Source organism: Oratosquilla oratoria, chromosome 3, assembly GCF_046742065.1.
Source record: "Oratosquilla oratoria isolate Oo_2021 chromosome 3, ASM4674206v1, whole genome shotgun sequence".
In the NCBI taxonomy this organism is placed as follows: Eukaryota; Metazoa; Arthropoda; class Malacostraca; order Stomatopoda; family Squillidae; genus Oratosquilla; species Oratosquilla oratoria.
In genome coordinates, this window is record NC_134779.1 from 32,698,517 (window position 1) to 32,711,950 (window position 13,434).

The following is a 13,434-nucleotide window of genomic DNA, read 5'->3' on the forward strand; positions in this document are numbered from 1 at the left end:
TCCCCTCCACCCTCCTCCCTCCCTCTTATCTTGGCACCTCCTGGATGACGGGTCATCCCTGCATCCTGTCCACTGCCCTGGGTCAGAAGCAGTGTCGCAAGACACAGCACATCCACAGCAAGGCCGCTTCATGAATTCGGCAACCCCCCCTCTCCATCCCCTCATGCAGGAAAGGAGAAGATGGGGAGAAATCCCTTCGGGCTGCGTCAATTTTTTTTCTCATACATACTTTCTCGCCCCCCCCCATCCCCCACCCACTCCCCCTCATGCATCACAGCATCATCTATACACAACCCCTCTCCATTCACCCCTATCTTCTGTCCTCTCCTGTCCTTCCTCCACAGACATTCCTCTCTTTTGTAATGCCCCTTTCACCCCATCCATCCATCTCATCCTAGGATGCCCCCTCATATTCACTCCTTCTACCTCTGCTTTCCACACTTCTTTTACTAATCTTTCTTCACTCATTCTTTCCATGTGTCCAAACCATCCTAATACCCTTTCATCAACCCTAACTCCCAGTTCCCTTTCCACTCCTCCAGTCCTCCGGCATTCTACCCTCACTCAAACAAACATTAAACAACCTCACCAGCCAGTCCACCATCACTGTACCTCCTTTCTTCAGACATTCTGCATGGCATCCATCCAGACCAGGTGCCTTACCTGCTCTCATCATCTTAACAGCTGCTTTCACTTCATCCTTCCCTATTTCTCCTCCATTTTCCTCACTCATCACTCTCATTTTCGTAGCGCTTCCCACTGCAACTACCTTTCCCTCCCTATCCTCCTTCACATTTAGCAACTCCCTAAAATACTCTGCCCACCTTCCTCTCACTGCCTTCTCTTCTATTATCATCTCTCTCTGTCATACTCTTACCCCATTTCTCATCTGCTCTCCTCTTTGCTTCCTTTATCTTATACTTAGCTTCCCTTCTCTTTATTTTATATATATATATATATATATATATATATATGTTGATGTTTGTAAAAGTATTAGGGTGGTGAGGTAAACACAGGGAACTGTTGGAGATTTATTACTGATATTTCACCCTCACCAGGACTTTTTCAGAGTACATACAATTACAGAAAAATCAGCACCTTATATATCAGCCAAAGTTTGCCTTATTCCTTCACAGTCAACCTCACTCCTTTCACCCCTCCATTCAGCTTTGCAAAGTACCAAGCAGCTCACCATTCTTGCTAATTTAATAAACCCATACCAATGGTTGTGACTTGGATAAAAAGCGATGTATACTGCTTCAATTAAGAAAAGGAGAAAAATAATTTAAACAGCATACATCACCTCCCATCCAAGTAGCAACCATTGGGATGGGTTCATTAAATTAGTGAGAACCGTGAGCTGCTTGGTACTTTGTGAAGTTGAACAGAGGGGTGGAAGAAGTGAGGTTAGCCATTGAGGAACCTGGCAATCTTCAACTCATATTTAAAAGTGTTGATTTTTCTGTAATTGTATGTACTCTCAAAAAGTCCTAGTGGGGACAAAACATTAGTTATAAATCTCCATTCCCTGCCATATATAATTCCTTCTTTCTTTTCTTTCTTTTTTCCTTCCTTTCTCATATAACATAGTTAACCTGCACAGAATTCTCAGAATTGAACTATATCTTTATACCAAAGAACCTGTCCCTGTTTTTAGGTTGGCAAATCAGTGCACACACCCATTACATACACATTAAACCCATTTTATGCTCCTTTTTTCTCAACACTATATGGGTAAAAGTCCATCCCTGTCACTAACCATACTGCTCAGGTTAAAACCGATTAATACAGTGAGTCCTCCTTATACGGTAATTCTTTATTGGGTAAATTCACAGTTACAGTGTTTGGTAGTTACTACCCTCGATTCTATTTACAGTAAGAAAAAATTCACAGATACAGTATCCGCTCGTGTTTTGAAGAGGAAAGAGCAGGGAGAAGGTACGTCTGCCATATCCTATTATTACATGTTATAATGGGTTCGGTATACGGTAATTTCAATTTGCGGTAAGGTTTTCAGGAACGCATATGTACCGTATAATGAGGAGCTGGTTTATCCCCTCTGCTTCATTATATAATGACCCTCCTACTCATCCACTCAAAATGATTTATGTAGTAGGCAAGAACATCACTTCATACTGGGTCAACCTTTTGTCTATTCACAATCTCCCTCAATTCATTCCTGTCTCTTGTCCTCTCTCCCTACTCTTATGATAACAGTTAACTGAAGGAGATTGTAAACGGATTAGGTTGATGTATTATGAAGTGATATTCTTCTTCTCCAGTTCATAAATTTGAATAATTTTGAATAGATAAGCAGGGGTTCACCATTTTATGAAGTAAAGGAGATCAACTAGTTCCATCTGTCAGGCCCTGTTGTGGAAGCTCTGCTTTGACTTTGACCTGAGTAGAATTAAGTTTGTATGAAGTAGTTAATTTTCACATAGTAAAATCTGAAGGTGTTTGATATCTTTCTGCTTTACCTTATTGATTTATTTATTCATTTATTCATGGGCTTTTCATTATTTTTAAACACTGGCAGGTTTTTATCTTCATCCTCATTTACAGTTGTCATCATCAAGTAAATATCCATTATTTTTGCATGTGACTGCCCACTTACAGTGCTCTATAAAAGAAATGCTATGTGCAATGACATATCAGTTTTGAACTGACAAATGGGTAATCATATTCAGAATCGTATCAGTTTTAAACTGACAAATGGGTAATCATATTCAGAATCATTTACTTGTAAGGTTATAAAGATCTGGATAACATTATTGAGTCTCAAGCGTTCATAAGATTGTTTTGCTTATTTTTATTCCAAAGTTTTTGTGCAGTGGCTGGTTTAGTGGGAAGGCAAACCCTAAAAGAGGTATTGTTATAGACTACTAAACCTAATGTATGATGTATCAGAACTGTATGAATAAATCTTTTGTTGTTGTTTTATTAATGATGATGATATGGTTTAACGTCACACACTCCCCCCTATTGGGAGGCTAGGACGGTGCCCTTCACAGAGGGCTTTGTAGCGTGGAATTTAATGAACCATGCCCTTGGTTCAACTTCGCTGGTGGCAGGATTCGAACCGCCCTCACCTCGACCTTCGCCGCAACTAACGACGCCCTAACCCGTATATCTCTTTTATGTATGTGAATATATTATATTGCCCAGTGAGATCTGTTTACTTAATTTTGATAAAAGCTCAGGTTCAATTGTCTGCAGTAGTGCAATGAGGCATCGTAAATAATTTTGGGGTTTTGAGACAAATTTGAGAATTGTGTATTGTAAACAAAGTTTGGCAAGTGGACAGGAACCACCATCTAGTAGGTAAAGTGTTTCATTTCTTCCATTTGATCTTTGTTACAGTGCAGTTTTGGGACTATGATGGAGGATAGAACTTTGTTTCAGTGCTCACTACGTTGTCAGAACTTTGTTTTGTGTAGTCTTGCCCTTTGTCTCGTTATTATCATGCATTGCCTAGTTGTCTGCTACAGTCTGATGTATAGTGATGCTCAAAATGACAAGCAGCACAATATTTCTCACAAGTTGACAATGACCATTCTAACTTTAGGAAGAACCCAAGCCCCTTCCATCACTTTTTCATGATTATACAACAACTTAAGTCATGGTACTGATGAGTTAAAAAAAAAAGTTATAAACCATGCTTCGAGTTTGATTGGAAAGCCACATCTCCACTGCAGCCAATCGTCTTCCATGGGACCACTCTGAGAACTTAAACTATTTTTCTGACACCTCTTTATGTAAAAAGAACTGACATCTGGTAATTACTCTCCTATTCTTCCATCTTTCTTTTTTTCTTTTTCACGCAGAAACAGACCCATTGTTCCAGCTTGAGCTTATGCCTTGTAAGCATAGATACTGGAATAGCTTAGAAGGGACATAGCCCAAGTTGGAGCACTGAATTTAAATCTGAATATGATACATATACCAAAGGCTTTTTCCCCTACACGGGGGGTAGCCAAAAAGAAAAAGACATAGAAACCACTCCCTTCCATTCCATTTCCTATATATTCCACTCCTCTCCACCCTCCTCCCTCCCTCTTATCTTGGCACCTCCTGGATGATGGGTCATCCCTGCATCTTGTCCACTGCCCTGGGTCAGAAAGCAGTGTTGCAAGACACAGCACATCCACAGCAAGGCCGCTTCATAAATTCAGCGACCCCCCCTCCCCTGTCTGTCCCCCCATGCAGAAAAGGATATGATAACTGAAGAATAAAGAGATATAGACCAACTTGGAACCATTTATGAATTTGTAGTCAGGTACATTAACTGGAGAGTAAGAGACGAAACTACACAAGTGTTGCTCTTTTGTTATATACTACAATTAGGACATTAATACAACACAGACAACAATTCAGAGCCTCCTGGAGAGGTGAATAAATGAACAAGAGGACTTGCTGCTTTGGAACTGCAGGTTTCTACTCTGTGGAACTCAAGACAGTAGTTATTATTGCAGCTAATAATGTAGGAAAGTATAAAAACTATGCTTAAAAAGAATAACATTAGGATCACCCAGAAAACAAGGTTTCAGTGTTCACTTGTCACTAGTGTCATATGTCTATGCTTAAAGCACATTTTGTAAACATGTTCAAGGCATTGCCTGTTGGAAAACAAGATTATTTATGAATTATTGCTAGGTATTAAAATTTATGACTAATATCCATCATAATTGTGGATGAATTCCATAGGTTTACCATAGTGTCAATGATTATTTACAGTTATACATTGTAAAATGAATAATATGTCAGTCCAATTTGAGAATTTTGTATTAGAATGAAAAATTAAAAAAAGGAGTACTTACAGAAAAGAAATCCTTCTCAAGTGTTTTTTTTTTTTATTTCAAATTAGTTTTGAGGTTTCTTTTGTGTAAAGTGTGATCGAGCTTTAAAAGAGTGGTTCTTAATCTATAAGACCATGACACCCTGCCCTCAGTATTTAACCTTTGTTTCCACACATATTTAGTAGGTAGCCCATACCTTGGTAACCACCATAGTAGTGCACATTCCATTTATGACCACTTTCACAACAAAAATATTAAATAAACAAGGAAAATAGAAAAGAAACAAATGGAAATAAATTGAGTAAAGGAAAAAAAAACGAGAACTGGTCGTTTCTACTCATTGTATGGTTCAGTTTAGCCACACATAGAGAGCGGGATTCACACGAAGTGAGACCTGTGATTGAAGTTCATGACAGCCGGGTTTGATTGTTTGAATTACATCACTGCTACCAGCAATTTTTTCCATAATAGTTACAATGGCAAAGTGAATAAAAACCTTGCAGTTGCCTTGCACATGAGTGATGTCAGGACTGTGGTAGTTCAGCCAATCCAAATCCTTGATGCTAGTACAATACTACCTCTCATTAATGGATGTTAATTAGCTGTGTTTGTGGTGTTTTCACTGTGTTTTTGGTGCTGTTATTTAGTGCGTGCAATCACTATGCCACCCAAAAACCGCTCCAAATCAACAGATTATTCACATCAACGGACACCGTTACCCCCCTTTTAGTCCGTTAATGAGAGGTAGTACTAGACATTAAACCCCCACCTATGTGTGACTCCCCATTCACAACCCCACATATCCGCAATTCTTGCCATGGAATTTAACTAATACATATTCATGATTCTCCCACCTATCTGCAAGGCCTTTGCAACTTGACACTAGTACTTGAAACCTTGCTTTTTTTTTTCCAGTTTAAACCTCAAAAAGACAATATACAGTACATAAACCAATATCAAATTTAGATATAAACGATAAAAATGTGGCATGGGATGCCAGCACCTCCAGCATCAATGTTTATGGCCATGTTATTGTCTGCAAGTTGAGAATAGATTGGGGTGCAAAATTCACTCGTTCTTTCATTATTGGTTAGTACTGTGCATACCAGTTTTACTATAATTTTATACATACATATACCAAGGCTTTTTCACCCTTACAAGGGAGGTAGCCAAAAAGGAAAAGGCATAAAATCATTCCCACCCACTCCATCCCTGAATACACACCACACCCCTCCACCCTCCCTCTCATCTTAGCACCTCCTGGATGACGGGTAATCCCTGCACCTTGTCCACTGCCTTAGGTCAGAAGCAGTGTGGCAAGACACAGCACATCCACAGCAAGGCCACTTCATTAAATCGGCGCCGTCCCCCCATGCAAAGTCATAATTTTATAAAGATTTATTATTACATTGAGAAAAAAAATAGAAATGGAGTATTAACATTTATTTACATCATTAAACAATATAAAAGTATTAATACAAGGTTTGTTTTATAGAAAAGGGTATTCAACGGCATTTGTAAAGGGGGCATCCACTATCCAAAATTTTTCATTATTCGCAAGTGATCTTGGAATGTGACCATCACATATATTTGGGGAGCACTGTATATGCATTAATTAGGTTATTGATCATTTTGTACATTCAGTGTGACTAAATGGTAGTGAGCAAGATGTACACTCGGTGGGACCTGTGATCCAAGCTTGTGACAGCTGGGTTTGATTATTTGAAATACATCACTACTACTTATGATTTGATTTTTTATGTGTATGTATATACATATATATATATATATGTGTGTGGGTATTTATTTTACCTAGTTGTATTATACGGGAAGGGAGCTATGCTCATGGTGACCCATATTTGTATCTTTCAGCATCAAGTTTATTCTTAAAATCATGAATAGTATTTGCACACACTTTTTTTTATCTTAAGTTATTCCATATGTCCAGCATTCTTTTTCCTATCTCTTCTATAGTTGTCCTTTTGTGTGTGTGTGTGTGTATAACCACCACAACCCATGTAAAGGGGATAAAAAGCTTTTTAGTACATGAATGTTTGCTGTCCAAGTTGTTAAGAGCAGCACTAATTGGGCACACATGTGCTGGTGGTGAAATCAGGAGCACATTGTCTTGCATGTGCTTTGTTGTGGGTTTGAATCCCGCACTTCTCTCCAATTCCTCATCAGTCCAAGCACATACGGCAAGAGCGACGGGTTTAGCCACAAATACGCATCCTTTGGCATAGGCTATTCACCTACCTGGGCACAGGGTTGAAGTGAAGGTAATTCAAGTCTGCTTGGCTGAGGGAGTTTAGAGTAAGGACATATTACTTTAATTCCCTGTTTCTAAAAGTCCTCTGCAATGTGGCACCATTATAATCCTCTGTAAGAAGAGGGAATTTGTGATGTTAAACCAAATTTTATATATATATGGATTTCCAAACTTCATAATGACACAAACACAAACGTGTGTGTGTGTATATATATATATATATATATAAACACTGGTAAATAAGAAGCTTAAATAGATGAAAACATTCGGTCTAAGCTTCTTATTTACCAGTGTTTTTATCTGCATATTATTTTCACATGTGCCTTGTTAATTACTGCAATATATATATATATATATATATATATATATATATATATATATATATATATAGATCAAGGACTACTATTATACCTTATGTGAAAAACAAAACAAAAGAGGAGATGGGTTGGTAGAAATCCTGAGAGTTTCTGTGCCCAATGCAGAGACTAGGTTCCAGCCCTTTACCTCTTTGCGGATGAAAGTGGAGTGGTACTTTGTGGCCATAAGTTGTCCAGATCTTTGGTGGTGCGAGTCTCTCCATTGATTCTCTGACCTTTCCCTGTTGGCAATGCTGACCTCTTGCAGACACATCATGGTTCTTACCTGTTCTATTCAATATACCAAAATACTCTTCTCCCCTTGTGAGGGAGGCAGCCAGCCAAGGTGTGCACCCACTCCTGGGAACCCATCCCACATCCATGCGTTTCCCTTTCATCTTTGTTGCACAGGTATTTATATATCAGCCAGGTATAATAAACTGGAGAATAGGAAACAAGACCCCCATAAGCTCCTTTCCTATATATTACAATTGGGTAAAGATAATACTGGTCTATAGTTTAAAGGAACTTATCTCTGCCTTTATAAACTGGCACAATAATAGCCAACTTCCTATCATTTGGCACTTTATTTTCTCCCAGTGAACATACAAAAAGTTCATGTATGAAGATGACAAAACATGAGTAGAAATTGTGAACAGTAACATCCAGTCCATGTTTACCAAGGAGAGTTACTTTCAGGGAAATCAAGGAATTTCTAGAAGCAAAAGATTGTATGACCTTAAAATGGAGTTACAAGAGGTGCAAATACCATTAGAGCCACTGGATGTGAGAAAATCCACAGCCTGATGGAATTTGAAGTTGGATACTCAAAGAATGTCAGGAACAACTAGTGGACAAGAGTTTCTGACATTCTTGAGTATTAAATTTGCAGAGCTGGGTGCATTACTGCTGGACAGGTAGTCCTTTAGTAATGCAGTAACACAGGTGCCCAGCTCTGGTTACTTTATTTTTTAGAATAGGGAATATTAATGTTGTAGTTTAGGTATTATTTTATTGAGAATATTCATAAGAAATAAATACTTATTCATGCATTTATTTATTTATTTATTATTATTATTTTTTTATTTTTTCCATCAAAATCGGTCCAAAGGAAATTAGAATTGGTAATACATTGACGATAATGCACCCCAGATTTTTCAGTAATGCACTACCTGTCCGGAGGTAACATGACCAACTCTGTCAGTTTGAGATTCCATCAGGCTGTGGATTTTGTCCTTTTTTTTTTTTTTAGTTTTTCTTCGATGTCCTCTTGTGTTTATCTTGTCTCAATTCAGCAAGTCCTCTTTATCAAGTATTTCTGTGCCTTTCATGATTGTGTAGATGGTCAGTAGGTTGCCTCTCTTTTTTGTTCCAAAGTTGGTAACTTCAATCTAGCCAGTCTCTCTTCATATGACAAGTTTGAAAGTGCTGGTTTGTGAATATGTGTATGTTGGTAAGGTGACTTGTTGACTAGTGTTTATCTTGTGTATACCAAAGTGTTTGTTAAATAAAAGTAAAATTGAATTCATTTAAATATTTTCTTTTCAAGTACGAATGTAATTTTTTCATTGTCAGAATTTGTTTCTGACCAGATAAACTTGAAATGGATGAGAAAAAGTCAATAATGATATTGTAATTCATTGCTTATAACCAGCACTTGTGTCATTGGGCAATATCTGGAAAGGTGGCAAAAGATTAAAGGAGTGTAGCAAAAGGAAGGACAGAAGTTGATATATGATAACTGTCGTCTCGAATTTCACTCTGTGGAAAACCCAATGCCCCACAGTGGATAGGCCCTCTCACAGGTCTCTCTGGGGAAAAAATTGGAATGTTGTCTGTGTTCTATTGATGTGGGAGTGTTTCTATATCATCAGCTGAAAGTAGTAGGAGGGGGGGGAGTTAACGGTCATAAGCTCTCAGTTAGAGTTGATAAGAGAGATCTTGGGCCCAATGCAGAGACTGATCAGTATCAGGTCCTCAGGCTCAGGGTACCTTATTCTGTGGAGAGTCTCTGATCACATAAGAACATCTCTAGTCTATATAGGTGTCATTGAATTTCCTTAAATATTTACTGCATAAAACTTTCGTAGTCAATAACACCCTCACCTGTTCATTGTATTATTTGCTGCCTCTCCTTTTCCATCCTCACCTCACACACTATCTTTATGCATTCTAGCACTTCCTCCTTGAAGTATACCAATTGTTTCTCTACTCCCATTTTCTCCCGTCAGCATCATCCAGGATCAACACATTCCTCTGAAGAAGCTGTAAGCAAAACCGGTCAGGAATAGACTCGGCCCTAAACCCGTGTCTTTCTCTTCCTCCTTCCTCAAACCTGTCACAATGTCTCAACATTTCCCCCTTATCCTTCACTACATCCTTACCTGGTATTTTTTTCTTTTTCTTACCTATTTGCTTTGCTCACCTTCAGTACTTCTTTGCCTTGCTTTTTGTATTTCCCACGCTTAACCTCTGCTTTCAATTTCCCTTCCACAAGATGATCTGACAAACCACTGCCTTTTTTCCAAAAATACATTAACATCTAAACCTTTTTCAATCCTCCTTTTCAGCATCACTTTGTAGTTTGTTATTGCCCTTTCAACCACCCTAATCCACATACACTTGTGCTTGTTTTTCTTAAACAGTGTTTGCTCTCATCATTTTCCTTTCAATACACATCTCTCCACTAAAGTTAGTTCCTTCCATATTATACCTCGCTAATAGTCCAACAAGCTTATCTCCTACGCTAGCATTAAGATCCCCTATCACCACAATATATTTACAAATCTCCATAGAATTTGTACATGCTTCAATCAGTCGAGAACACTTCCTTCTCCTCACTTTTCTCCCATTACAGTTTCACTTTCCCACATTATCCTAAATGACACATTATCATGCACTTAACGATCTCATCAATTACCAACAATGCCATTCCTTCTCCCCCAACACCCAACCACTCTTGACATTCAACCTACTGTACTACTGAACTTCAATTCATCCTTTCAGTTTCATTAACTCAGTGCTAACACATCCATCTTTCTAATCACATACTACCAATCTCTCCCATTTTCTCTCATTTGTACCACATCCACACGTATTTAATGACACAATTACTAAGATTCTGGTTAGTCTTCTTTTTATGCCTTTACTTTTCACAGAAGTAAAATACAAAGTGGTGGATCCCAAATCCCTTCACTCTATTGTATTTAGTCACTTTCTATGATATGGATGGGAACACAGTGATGGCATTCTTCTCCATCCCAAGGGGATTAAAGTCGAAGTATCATTCCTTTGTGAGTAGAGAATTTACTCTAACTTACATGAATGATGTATGGCTCTGGTCTACAGGGACACCATAAAAGTCACTGAAGCACCTACTGCACATCACCATAGTAGAGGTTAGCAAAATACAGAAAATACAGTGATTTACAATCTAGTTTTGTGGTAGTGGCTCAATATCTTGGAACATGAAGTCTTTTGTAAAAGATAACAAAGGCAGAAGAATGATTGGCTCTTTGAAAGTGATGCTCTTTGTTTTATTTTCCTTATACCAATTTAATTCATTTGCAGATACAAAGGTCACCACTATAGCATAGGGTTATTGTACAAGATTTTTATATGCACTGATGCATGAGATACTTTAACTAAAATAAAGGAAAAATAAAAGCACCATTAAAGTATTTGAAATATCTTCTAAAATAAATAATAATAATTTATAAATTTCTCTAACAATTTTTAACTCAAAAGATGCCTCATGGCCTGCCATTCTTTAGTCAAACCTCCATTGGGCATGAGGTGCACAAGAAGTATGGAGGAAAATGCAACGGAACCTGCAACTTTCACACTTCAAACAAATGACATTTTGTAAACAAAACTTCTATTGGATATGATATGCTTCAATGAAGTAACACGAATCCTCATCTTGCTTCCAAATATGTGTCAAACAGTTCATGTAAAATAACACAATGTAGTGGCATTGCCTAGTCTTTTGTATGGGGAAGAAATAGACAATTTTTAAACTAGAAAGAAATAATAAAAGTAAAATAAATAAATCATACAAAATCAGATTGTGAATATCATAATCATAGCTCTAATGAATCATCATCCTTTGCCAAAGTAACACTTATTTATTTCTAAATGTTTCCATTCAGTAATCATGAATTATTTTGCTGGACACAATGTGACAATGTGTATACATATACATATTGTTATGTCTCCAGATTTATTTATTTATTTAATTGTGTTATGCCTCCAGATTTATTTAATTTATATGGGGAGATGATCCTTAGGGAATTAGAGGGAATGGAAGGGATTAAGATTGGAGGATTTAATATAAATCATATCAGATATGCTGATGACACGGTATTGGTGGCTGACTCAGAAGATAAACTGCAACATCTATTGAATGTAACCGTAAGAGCTAGTGAGGAGAAAGGTTTAAATGTAAATATGGAGAAAACTAAAATACTAGTGGCCAGTAAAACAGATCCACCAAGAGTGCAAGTACAAATAGCAGGGAGAAGAATAGAACAAGTAACCAAATTTTCGTACCTGGGAAGCGTATTGACACAAGATTGTAGATGGGAAAAGGAAATAAAATCAAGGATAGCGATAGCTAAAAGCACGTTTCAGAAAATGAAAGGGGTTTTAACAAACAAGAAAATGTCTACATATATAAGGAGAAGAACAGTTAAAACATTTATATGGTCAACACTATTATATGGTTCAGAAGCGTGGACAATCAGCAAAAAATTGCAGGAAAACTTAGAAGCAGCAGAAATGTGGTTAAGGAGACGAGTATTAGAGTACCATGGACAGCGAAGAAAACAAATTAAGAAGTATTGAGAGAAATGGAGACAGATAGGGAATTGATGACAACAATAAGGAAAAGACAGTTGCGATTCTTAGGACATATAATGAGGAAGGAAGGGTTGGAAGAGGTGGTGATGACGGGAATGGTGGAGGGAAGGAAAGCAGAGGGAGTATATGGACGGGCTGACGAGGGCGACGGGAAAACAACTCAAACCAGCACAGATGTTACAAGTAACTAGGGACCGTGAACGGTGGCGCTCCATGGTTGCCGAAGTCCAAGAGGATATTGTACGACGGTAGAGGTATACAGTATGTATATATATATATATATATATATATATATATGGATTTGATGTCAAATATTTTTTTCTTTATCTTAAAAATAATATTTTTTTCATTGATGGGCTTCGCCCGACATGGCTACGCGGGGGTTCGGCCCTTCGGCACCCTTGTTTCGCTCACAGGACGTTCCACTCTTAGCCAATCAGTCGTCTCCCTTGCCGTCACGTTACCACTCTCGGCCAAGCAGTCGTCTCCCTTGCCGTCACGTCACCGCTCTCGGCCAATCAGTCGTCCACGTTGCCGTCACGTCACCACTCTCTCACCCAATCAGGGTCCGGAGGGGACGTGTCCCTTTCAGGCTTTCGGGGATTTCCAGTTTCCGCTCACATTTAGATCGATATCAGGGTCGTGCAGAGGGGGGTGGGGGGCGGGTTCTGGGGGTGCCCGATTGCCTGCCCCTTTGCCCTGTGCCCCAAAAGTGCCTTTCATCACAAAAATATATAAAAATGAATGAAAAAAGATTTCTCACAGGCTTTTTCCATTTTCTTACCATTCAGAAATTATAATGTGGAAAACGGTGATGCACCTTACCGGATTGTTGCCAAATACGAATAATACCAAAAGAGTGAAGTGCCCAATTTCCAGCCCAAAGCACCTGCCCCCTTGCAATGTCTGTGCACATTACTGATCAATATATACACCAATTATTTTATTAGTATATAAACAAGTGTATAACTATAAATAGTCATTACAAAGCACACAGTTATGTGAGAAACAAGTAATGGTCACTATTTCAATGATAAAAGAGAACGGATTTTTGGGCGGGGATGTACAAAATAATGCCACCCACATCAACCCATAAATCATGTCGTTTAGCTCAAACAACAAATACTTGAAAACATTATGCTTCATGAGG

The 13,434-nt window shown here is 38.2% G+C and overlaps 1 long non-coding RNA gene across 1 annotated transcript; it reads right to left on the reverse strand.

Moving 5' to 3' along the window:
• Window positions 1-8,495: 8,495 nt before the first annotated feature.
• Window positions 8,496-10,915, reverse strand: LOC143021325 (uncharacterized). Its single transcript, XR_012965984.1, has 2 exons — window positions 10,508-10,915; window positions 8,496-9,723 (listed from the first exon to the last, which is right to left on the reverse strand). It is a non-coding gene; the product is annotated as an uncharacterized LOC143021325 (long non-coding RNA).
• Window positions 10,916-13,434: the final 2,519 nt, after the last annotated feature.